The sequence below is a fragment of the Triticum urartu genome, chromosome 3A (assembly GCF_056163025.1).
Source record: "Triticum urartu cultivar PI428250 chromosome 3A, HENAU_Tu73, whole genome shotgun sequence".
In the NCBI taxonomy this organism is placed as follows: domain Eukaryota; kingdom Viridiplantae; phylum Streptophyta; class Magnoliopsida; order Poales; family Poaceae; genus Triticum; species Triticum urartu.
The window spans coordinates 442,902,318-442,914,331 of record NC_141875.1 but is presented as its reverse complement, the minus strand read 5'-3'; positions in this window follow the sequence as shown (position 1 = coordinate 442,914,331).

Genomic DNA, 12,014 nt, shown 5'->3' with positions numbered 1-12,014 from the left:
GGGTCTGCCGGAACCCAAAATCCGACACCCGCTTCTTGAGCTGGGGAGTCCGGGGGAGGCGTTTCGCTCTCCATCATCTCCGAAAGAAGATCCCCCGAAGACAAGCTCTGCTGAGAAGGGCTCAGATCCGAACTACAAGATAAATGCTTCGGTTATTTTCCTCAGAGGTAAGGTAGTATATCTTCACTATTAAGTACTTTTTGATTACTTACAGCTTGTTAGAGGGCTGATCCCCGCGCGGACTTTGGGCAGCCAGAGCACCCTCCGAGGCAGGACCCTCCGGTGGAGATTTCTTCTCCCGCTTGGAAATCTTGGTTTCCGGATCTTCAGAGGCAGCCCTGTTCCCTCCCCGGGGTGAGAGAATGTCAGATTCTTCCCCTGGGTTATCCTCCCTCATGGAGGCGCTCGTTCCCTCGGTTGGAATAGTTAGCGGTGGAGGCCCGCTTTCGCCCTCTTTATCCCCCCTTAATCTTCCTTTGAGGGCAACGGGCAAGGTGCTGGCTCGAGCATCTTTTCCAGCACCAGATTGTCCAAGCCTTTAGGAAGGGGGCCGAACACCGGATCATCTTCGCCTTTGTTATCCAGTCCTGGTCGAAGAGAGACTCTTCAGAATGATGTCATGATAAATAAAAAGACAGTGTGTTCGGCTAGGGGATTACTTACTTCGGCCGCGGTGCGGTTGCTGCTCAGGCCCACGTCCTCGATAGTGTCCGCACACTCTACTTGGGGTCCGAAGAACGATTTGTACAGCTCCTCGTGTGTCAGGCCGAGGAAGTTCTGAATAGTGCGCGGTCCTTCCAGGTTTAATTCCCACATACGGAGGGGACGGCGTTTGCAATGCTGGCCTTGATGAACCAGCATGACTTGCATTACCATAACCAGACTGAAATCTCCCTCGAAGAGATCTTGGATGCGGCTCTGCAATATAGGCACGTCCTTGGCTGGACCCCAGCTCAGCCCCCTGCTGATCCATGACATCAGTTGTGGTGGAGGGCCCGAGCGAAAGGTGGGGGGAGCTACCCACTTGGCACTTCTGGGAGCCATGATGTAAAACCACTCCCGTTGCCATAGTCCAGACACTTCTGGAAAGGAACCCTTTGGCCATGGAGCACCAGCGATCTTCCGTATTAATGCGCCTCCGCATGCTGCGTGCTGCCCCTCGACCATCTTCGGCTTCACGTCAAAGGTCTTGAGCCACAAGCCGGAGTGAGGGGTAATGCGGAGGAAGGCCTCACATACGACAATAAATGCCGAGATGTTAAGAAGGGAATCCGGGGCCATATCGTGAAAATCTAGCCCATAATAGAACATCAAACCCCTAACGAAGGGATCCAGAGTAAGGCCTAGCCCTCGGAGGAAGTGGGAGACGAACACGACGTTCTCGTTGGGTTCGGGAGTAGGGACGACCTGCCCTCGGGCAGGCGGCCGATGCGAAACTTTGGCGGTCACGTATCTGGCCTCCCTCAACTTCTTGATATCCTCCTCCGTGACGGAGGAAGCCATCCACCGACCTTGAAGGCTGGATCCGACATGATTGAAGGTCTGAAGCACCTGACCTGGGCTTTGGGTGTTAGAACTCAAGGCGGGGGAAGGATTTGATTGAGCACGAGAGAGGAAAAAGTAATAGCTTTGTCCCTTTATAAAGAGGGTGAATATCAAGCGTCTTCCTCGTGGCCGTTTGGGACTTGCCTAAAATCTAGGAGTCCTAGGCACGGTTGGGTTACCCATGCCCGTATTGATGAGAATCACGTAATAAGGGGGACATGATCTCTGCTTTGACAAGACGTGTCAAGAAACCGCCTCGCGTTATGTGCGGGACTGGTTAAAGAAAAATGGTTCGAATAGTCATCGGGCCATGGCATGATGTCATGTTGCCAAAATGTGTCAGCAGATTAGATCTGTGGAAATATTATTCTCTCTACGGTGGTATGTGGAACTTATTTTGCAGGGTTGGACATTATCCTTGTATTCAAATTCTTCTGTGGTGTATCCGGAGGAGGAACCCGCCTTGCAATGCCGAAGACAATAACTGCGCGCCGGACTCGTCGTCATTGAAGCCTGGTTCAGGGGCTACTGGGGGAGTCCTAGATTAGGGGGTCTCCGGACAACCAGACTATATCCTTTGTCCAGACTGTTGGACTATGAAGATACAAGATTGAGGACTTCGTCTCGTGTCCGGATGGGACTCTACTTGGCGTGAAAGGCAAGCTAGGCAATACAGATATGGATATCTCCTCCTTTGTAACCGACCTTGTGTAACCCTAGCCCCCTCCGGTGTCTATATAAACCGGGGGGGTTTAGTACGTAGGACAACATACAATCATACCATAGGCTAGCTTCTAGGGTTTAGCCTCTCCGATCTCATGGTAGATCAACTCTTGTACTACACATATTATCAAGAATAAATCAAGCAGGACGTAGGGTTTTACCTCCATCAAGAGGGCCCGGACCTGGGTAAAACATCGTGTCCCCTGCCTCCTATTACCATCCGCCTTAGACGCACAGTTCGGGACCCCCTACCCGAGATCCGCCGGTTTTGACACTGACACAAGGTATCAATCTAGTAGGAGGCTACGCGCGAGTCCCTCGCACCTGCACAAAACAAATAAATCCTCTCAGCCAACGCAAATAGGGGTTGTCAATCCCTATAGGGCCACTTATGAGAGTGAGATCTGATAGATATGATAAGATAATATTTTTGGTATTTTTATGATAAAGATGCAAAGTAAAATAAAGGCAAAGTAAATAGCAAAGGAAATAACTAAGTAGTAGGAGATCAATATGATGAAGATAGACCCGGGGGCCATAGGTTTCACTAGTGGCTTCTCTCGAGAGCATAAGTATTCTACGGTGGGTGAACAAATTACTGTTGAGCAATTGACATAATTGAGCATAGTTATGAGAATATCTAGGTATGATCATGTATATAGGCATCACGTCCGAGACAAGTAGACTGACTCCTGCCTACATCTACTACTATTACTCCACTCATCGACCGCCATCCAGCATGCATCTAGAGTATTAAGTTAAAAATAGAGTAACACCTTAAGCAAGATGACATGATGTAGAGGGATAGACTCATGCAATATGAAGAAAATCCCATCTTGTTATCCTCGATGGCAACAATACAATACGTGCCTTGCTGCCCTTACTGTCACCGGGAAAGGAGACCGCAAGATTGAACCCAAAGCTAAGCACTTCTCCCATTGCAAGAAAGATCAATCTAGTAGGCCAAACCAAACTGATAATTCGAAGAGACTTGCAAAGATAACCAATCATACATAAAAGAATTCAGAGAAGATTCAAATATTATTCATAGATAGACTTGATCATAAACCCACAATTCATCGGTCTCAACAAACACACCACAAAAAGAAGATTACATCGAATAGTTCTCCACAAGAGAGGGGGAGAACATTCTATTGAGATCCAAAAAGAGAGAAGAAGCCATCTAGCTACTAACCATGGACCCGTAGGTCTGAGGTAAACTACTCACACTTCATCGGAGGGGCTATGGTGTTGATGTAGAAGCCCTCCGTGATCGATGCCCCCTCCGGCGGAGCTCCGGAACAGGCCCCAAGATGGGATCTCGTGGATACAGAAAGTTGCAGCGGTGGAATTAGGGTTTTTGCTCCGTATCTGATCATTTGGGGGTACGTGGGTATATATAGGAGGAAGGAGTACGTCGATGGAGCAACAGGGGGCCCACGAGGGTGGAGGGCGCGCCTAGGGTAGGCAGGCGCGCCCCCTACCCTGTGGCCTCCTGTTTCTTTTCTTGACGTAGGGTCCAAGTCTCTCTGGTCTTATTCGTTGAGAAAATCATGTTCCCAAAGGTTTCATTCCGTTTGGACTCCGTTTGATATTCCTTTTCTTCGAAACCCTAAAACAGGCAAAAAACAGCAATTCTGGGCTGGGCCTCCGGTTAATAGGTTAGTCCCAAAATAATATAAAAGTGGATAATAAAGCCCAATAATGTCCAAAACAGTAGATAATATAGCATGGAGCAATCAAAAATTATAGATACGTTGGAGACGTATCAACCCCCAGCCGCTGGCGATGACCAACAGAGGAGCCATTGGCATGCCGGCTACGCCCCAGGCTGGGGCGCGAAGAAGTGATGCCAGGAAAGCCGGATCAAGGCCCCAGGTCGGCGCGTCTGCCTCAGGAGCAGGCCTCGGTCCCAGCACGGCGGCCCGGCCAGTGGAGCATAGGGTCAATGGTGGGCCAGTGGCCGCTGAGGGTCGCCCCTCAGGAGATCTAGCTGCTCCAGCCGAGGGGATCCTGGAGAGCCTTGGTCAGAAGAGGATGCAACATGCAGGAAATTACGCGAATGAGGTACTTACTCGTCTTTGGAAATGTATCTCCTCTACTTTAATGGCCGGTAGGCGCCACCATCGCAGCTTGGAAACACCTTCCTCTTGCGGAGTGCTCCAAAATTCAGCTGGAGCTGGCCAAAGCCCTGGGTGCGATCGCCGTCTCCAGGGGCAGTCGGCGGGGCTCTAGAAGGGACGGCCTCGAGAGCGTCAGGCTGCATCAACACCTCGGTTGCCGCCTCAGGATAGCTTGCGGAAGCCTCGGACCGCATCGGCTCGATCGCCGTCACCTCAGAATGGCTCACCCCAGCCCCAGGAGCTGCCACCTCGGATACCACGACCAATACCGCTTCCTTGGCCGCCGCTCCGCTAGAATTCGATAATGCTCCCCCCCGTGCGCGCCAACTTCCAGGGTGAGCGTCGAGGTGGCCGCAGACAGGTGGAACACGAAGACGGGGCTTTCACGGGGCCCATCAAGGTCGATTGTAGTCCACATTCATCGAAGGGGGGCATCTGCCTCACGAACTCCGCCTTGTTCGAGCAGCAGTACAGGAGGCAACCCTCCTTCGGCAGATTGGCTGGAGCCGGGTCGCCTGTCAGGAGCTCAAGCACTCTATGCCGCGCCTCGGGAGGAAGAGCAGATGCATGAAGCCTCATGGGGTCCCCGTGGCTGGAGAAGGCCCACATCGGCCGGGAGTGGCACTAAAGCGGAGCAATGCGGCACTGGATGAACTCCTTCACCACCATAGGCGCCGTCACCCCGAGGTCCTTCAGCCTGGCTAGCCGACGCCAGACATGGGCAAGCCACCGGTTGACAAGCTTCGTGTGCCCCCAGCCAGAACTAGGGACCGCTAGAGCTCGTGGGAGCAGGAGCAGGGGGCTGAGCACACCAGCGTCCACGAATACCCATCGCTTCTGGAATCCGTCCACAACTCAAACTACAAAAAATGACACATCCGTGATATTTTGGGCCGAACAAAAAAAATTGATGTCATACATATGACACTTCTATGACGATAATTGTGACAAAACCCGTATCATCATAGATGTGGTGGGCTCCTACTTCTATGACAAAAAATCATGACAAAAAATGGGCTTTTCATCCTGGGCGGGCCGGACACGCAGCTGCATGACATTCTTTGGGTCGTCCATGACGGAAAAAACCGTGGTAGAAGCGAGGGCGAGGAAGAATTCGGGGAGTTCCCGGTTACGGTGGGAGGTCGGGGGCCGAGCGATGCGCGTTTCTCTCGTACACGTACGCGCGTGTGTGTGCGAGGCGTTGGCTCTAACTGAACCCGAGCGAGGCATTGGGCTCTAACTGAACCTCAGCGATTGCACTGCAGGCTACGCGTTACTGAACCCGAGCGATCGATCGATGGCTGTTAACTGAACCCGATCGAGAGATTCCTTCGCTACTGCTGCTAACTGAAGACGATCGATGCTGCCTCTGGGATGAACAGTGAGCACTGTGGGGTTTTTTTGGATGAACAGCGAGCGGTGGCGTTGCCTCTGGATGAACAGGACCCCGTGGTGTGGAGGGCTGGATGAACAGTTGACGGTGGAGGGGTGCCCGTGGAGGGGTGGTTGAATAGGACCCCGTGGTGTGGAGGGCTGGATGAACAGTAGACGGTGGAGGGGTGGTTGAACAGTAGCCGGTGGAGTAGCGCGCGGTGGAGGCAGGATGAACAGGAGCCCGTGGAGGCTGGAGGAGGTCGACGGTAGCCCGTGGAGGCTGGAGGAGGTCGACGGTGGAGATGAACAGTATCCCGTGAAGTCCCGTTTTGCGGTACGCCACACCCCTCCCGATGAACAGGACCCCCGTTTCGACCGCAGGAGTTCCGTTTCGTCCGTTTTGCGGTATGCCACACCCCTCCGGATCAACAGGACCCCCGTTTCGATCGTAGGAGGTCCATTTCCTCCATTTTGCGGTACGCCACACCCCTCCCGATCAACAGGACCCCCGTTTCGACCGTAGGAGGTCCGTTTCCTCCGTTCTGCGGTACACCAGGCCTCGTTTCCATCGCCTGTTCTGTCCAAGCCCTCCCGATGAACACGACCACGCATTCCGTTCCGACCCAGCCGGTTGGCTCCCACGCGTTCCGTTGCCTCCCAATGAACATGACGCATTTCGTTGCCTCCTGATGAACACGACGCATTCCGTTGCCTCACCATGAACACGACGCATTCCGTTGCCTCCCCATGAACACAACGCATTCCATTGCCTCCCCATGAACACGACAACGACGTTGTTTCTCCGTTCCAACCCAGCCATGTACACGAGCCCTGGCCGTACGTATGCGCGAGTAGGCGTTCGAGACCCTGCCCGTATGTACACATACGTGGCCGTATTTTCTTTCTTGCACCCTGGCCGCTGTACATACGTGTACATGCTACGTGTGCGCCTCTACTGCAACACGTGCGCGCCTCTACATCGACCAGTATGTACGTACATGTTCGCAACCAGAATGACAATGCTACGTATGCTTGGACCAGGTGGGTCCCGACTGTCAGGCACTTCCTTGCCTGTGAAGATGTAGCTGGTGGGTCCCAGCAGTCAGGGGGCGAATCGTTTTTTTTTTTGCTCGGACGCACTTCCTTGCGTGCGAAGGTGTAGCTGCTGGGTCCCAGCAGTCAGGGGGCGAATCGTTTTTTTGCCCGGACGCACTTCCTTGCGTGCGAAGGTGTAGCTGCTGGGTCCCAGCAGTCGGGGGGCGAATCGTTTTTTTTTCGGATGCACTTCCTTGTGTGCGAAGATGTAGCTGGTGGGTCCCAACAGTCAGGGGGCGAATCGTTTTTTCGGACGCACTTCCTTGCGTGCGAAGATGTAGCTCGTGGGTCCCAGCAGTCAGGGGGCGAATCATTTTTTCGCGAAATACGGTGGCCCGTCCGGTGGGTCCCCGCTGTCAGGTGGATGAATAATTATTTTGCGTGTAATAAGGAGGCACTTCCTTGCGGCTACCGTGGACCCAGCTGTCAGCCTCTCCATGTACAGTCCACGTCCGATGGAAGTCGTTCCTTGACCACGTTGACCACGCTGCGCCGAGAGCACCAGGGCGGTGAACGACGGCGAGGCCTAGGAAGGGGACGACGCAGAGCCAGGGAAGACGCGGTAGTGGATGCACACGCGGAGAGGAGTACGAGGGTTCACTGGTTCGGCTGCGCTGCCATCGCCGTAGAATAACAGGGGGTGTGGGTGAGTGGAGGGATGGCCTGGCCAGCGGTGTGAGTAGTAGGGGGCGGTGAGGCCTCCGCGGCAGCACAGCCGGCCACGGGAGGCAGGAGCAGGCGGCACGACCGGCGCTGCTTTGGGCGGCTGGAGCAAGAAGACCAGAGGTTGAAGTAGCACGACGGCCATTGGATGGACATCGTATGGTCACTGCAGCTAGAATCGTTTATATTGACTAAGTTGACAAAGCCCTTGGTACGTCAACTTAGTAGGCCCACAGGTTAGCTTCCGAAACGGTGCGCCCCAGATGTCAGGGGGAGGAATCATTTTTTGGGCGGGTGAAGCTAGAATATCCGAGATTGAAGAAGAAGCACGGCATACTTTGGATGGACATCCAATGGCCACTGCTGCTAGAACCGTGTGTTGACTATAAGTTGACAAAGCCTTGCATACGCGTCAACTCTGTTTTTTTAGGGGACGCGTCAACTTAGTAAGGCCAGAAGTGTGTGTGGCAGAGAAGTTATAGCCCATTTGAGATTTGTAAGAATGTGTAGCCCATTTTTTGAATTCTAATGGAATTTACTACAGCCCATTTACAGTTTGTTAAAAGTATAACCCATTTCAACCAACCGTTCAAAACAGAATTCAATAAAATTTCCCACATTTTGATGGGATCTGAAATATTTTTATCCCGGAATTTCTAGTTAGATTAAATACAATTTCAATATAAATTTATATTACGTAAAAATCCAATGAAACATTGCGCTCGCAAAAATTAATGAAATTAAAATTTTCAATATCCAAAAATAATATTTTATAAAGTAATCACGTGTTTGGTGCATTTTTTATATTTACTGCCCAATTTTTATAATTACATCCCATTTATTATTTCTTAAAGCCCATTTTCTTGTTAAGCCTAATGCATCCCTCCTAGGAAAGATTTACAGCCCAGCGGGGCGGAGAATAACAACTTGACCTTGCCTGGGTATTCCTAAAAAAAGTATAGCCGGGCTAGCCATTTTCAGCTTGAAAAAAATTAATATCTGGGCTGGATATCTGGCTTGGGCTAGACGGGCCACAGCCCGCCCAGTTAATACCTGCAGCAATGTTTTTGTTGTTGTTCAGAGGAGAAAAATTAATATCTGGGCTAAACACCGAAAAACTCTGCAGTGCTCACACCTCAAAAACACAAATACTGCTCGACCTGCTTGGTCCCAGCTGTCGGCCGCTTCTTGTGCAATTCTCTCATTTCTGACTACTACATAGGTTGACAATGGTGTGGGACCGTGATGTAAGGAAACTAGGAGGAAGCAAAATAAATTATAGTTATATATATATAATAAGGAGGCACTTGCGTACGTGAGGCTATGGACCTAGTGGGTCCCCATTGTCATCCTCTCCAAGTAAAGTCATCTCCTCGCCCGCGCGCGCTTTCCGCCCGAAACAGTCAGCGCCGCCCGCCCCGCTTCCCGGTGTAGGCAATTGCTCCGCCTTCAAACGACACAAGTGTCGTCCATCCGTCCATCTGCCGCCCACATTAATGATACGCGGTTGCCGAGGCGGCTACTCCGGCGCCACACGTCCGTCCCTCCGCCCGCCCATCATTGCTATATAAACTGTGCGCCGGCCATAGCCGCAGTCATCCGCATCCATTTCCTTTCTCCTGTCCACACCACTACTGCCCACCATGGCTTCCTCACTCTCCAGCGCTCTTCGGGACGGGCGGACGACAGACCACAAGGAGATGGCAGCCATTGCTGCCAACCGGCTGGCCGGCAGGCAGCCGGAGGACGACGACGTCCCAATGGAGAACATGGTAGTCGACGATCCGGCGCCAACCCCCTCCTCCGCGCCATCCTCGCCGGTGCATTGCACCATGACCATCGGCAAGGCCCGTGCCCAATATATGGATAGGGTGAGGTAGATATGTGAGGAGCAGTTCCACGGGGCGCGGGCCGACGCCGCCTACAACCACCATCTCCTCCAGGAGCACCTGCAGGCGGAGGAGCAGATCGCCGCGGAGCGGGCGGAGCAGGAGGCGCTGCTCGACTCGTACCGCTCCGCCCGCAAGGGCCGGCTCAAGCGCTGGCGGTACCGCATCCGGGTGGCGGAGGCTGCGGCCGCCTACAAAGAGGCTAGCAAAGAGGGCGATGAAGCGGGCAAGACCGAGGACGAGGCAGAGGACAATACCGGCTCCAACGAGTCCCCGCTCCGCTGGCGTCAACGAGGCCCTGCTCCGTCGAGGCCCCGTGGTGCCAACAACGAGGCGGAGGACACCGCCGGCTCCACCGAGGCCCCGCCCCGCCAACAACGAGGCAGAGGACATCGCCGGCTCAGTCGAGGCCCCCACCCTGCCGGCAACGTGGGGGAGGATTTCCACCGCTCCGCTAAGGCGCCGCCCGCTGGCAACGAGACAGAGGACATCGCCGGCTCCGCCGAGGCCCCGCCCCGCTGCCAACGAGGCCGCGCCACATAGAAAACGAGGAAGAGTAGAACACGGTAGGTCGCCGCTGCTCGGGTCCAAGTAAGGCCACCGCTGCTACCCTCCGGTTGAAGCCAAGCTAGGCGGGTTGACCATTGATGGCCGGTTAGCTTCTTGGCGGCGACATGGAGTCGGAGAGCTGCGCTGGAGAAGAACGCTGCTTCTACTCTAGGCGGGTTGACCATTGACGGCCGGTTAGCTTCTTGGCGGCGACGTGGAGTCGGAGAGCTGCGATGGAGAAGAGCGCTGCTTCTACTTAACTGCTGGTGCAGTTGGCTGACTGACACGTGGGCCCAACAGGCCACATGTCAGTTACGCAATTGCACTTGTAGTTAAGTCACTAAAGCTTCTGTTCGGCTCAGAGGGACACAGGTGGGTAGCTTCGGTTAATTAATTATACCTCCAGCGCACCCCTTTTTAGTTGAAGAATGTATGAAATGTAATGAAATCCGGCATGTTTATATGAAATCCGACCGTGTATGACTGAATTTATTTCAATTAGTTCGAATTCCTATATCACTGGCATTGGATGAACATGCAAAACAATACGTACTAGCATTATTCCCAGGGTGATCACCTCGTTTGCAGCAGTTTCACATGTACTCCCTCCGGTCCTTTCTAGTCTGCATACAAGTTTTGTCTACAGTCAAAGTATCTCTACTTTGAACAATCTTATACAAAAAAGTATGCACTTTCACAATGTGCGAAGTAAAAAGGAACAGAAGGAGTACAAAGAGTTTGAGCAGCTTTTTAGCGTTTTTGTACATTGCAATCAAACACACAGGCCTAGCAATTCATAGAGAACATTCAAAACAATCGATGATTATGCATCTCAGCGACTCACATGTCAGAGGCAATATTTACTTCACAACTAAAGAATAAAGAAAAAATTGATCGACGCTGCTGACAGCAAAGGGCGTCCCATTCGAAAATATCAAACGCATGTCTTGCTAAAATCAATGAGCAGAATTTGACAAGGTTGTCCCATTCCAAAATATCAAATGCCTATGATTGTGGAATGGGCAGGGTTTGCCATCAGTTCGGACATTAACATGGCACCTCATGCTAAATAAACCAACTGTTCTTTTTGTGCAGTTCCACCAAAATCAACCAAATTCGCGCGTAGCTTGTATGATTTCGCCCTTATATGTTGCAACGCCTTGAACATATCGGCACCTCCTTTCTTGTGGTGGAAATGAATGATTCGATGTATTCATGAATATTTTGTGCAGTTCCAATTGAAATCAAGCTGAGCACCCCTGTTTGCACAAATACAAAAAAGTGATTAGTATAAAGCAAACTGTACTATGAATTGAAAGTTTCAACAGGCACATACATGGTCCATGTAGAGCACACTTTTAGAAAAATGGAACTCACCAGAAAGAATCCTAGAACAACATTGTACTCGCGCATCACAGCAAAAGAATGGAGATTTGTCAGTCCTTCTGAGCTAAAGTTAGTTTGGTCTTGTGGGGAGTAATGTAACCATCCTTCAACTGCTCCTTCTGATGAGAAGATAGACAGGGCTTCTTCATCCTGGCATAATCGGAATTAGTCATTTCACGTACTCCATATTCTTCTTCAGAGGAAGATGATCCTGTTGTGCAAAGACAAGAGGACTACTAAATGCTAGCATCCCTATTTGCTCAAAAAAAGGAAAGGAAATATTTAAAATAGCACAGATGAAGCACTTCATAAGGACAATACCACTTTTTCATGACAGTATCTAAACAGTAGCACAACACTAGTAGAGATGACAAAGCTCAATCATATGGATGAAATCAGTGGGCGAGTACCAACCTTTGTCGGGAGGCTTATTGTGTAGAGCATACAGATGAAGCACTTCTCTGGAACCATCTGTTGCTATCTACGGTGGTGGCCATGCTTACTATATACTCCTTGATTAGTTTAATGTTTCCAACATCTTCTTGTGCAGTTCCACTAAAATATATGGTATCTTCAAAGAAGATCCCTTTTTGCACAAGTAGAGATAATTACATATTACATTAAGAGTGGCATCAAATTAGTGGCAAAACAATTGCTCGTTCCAGCC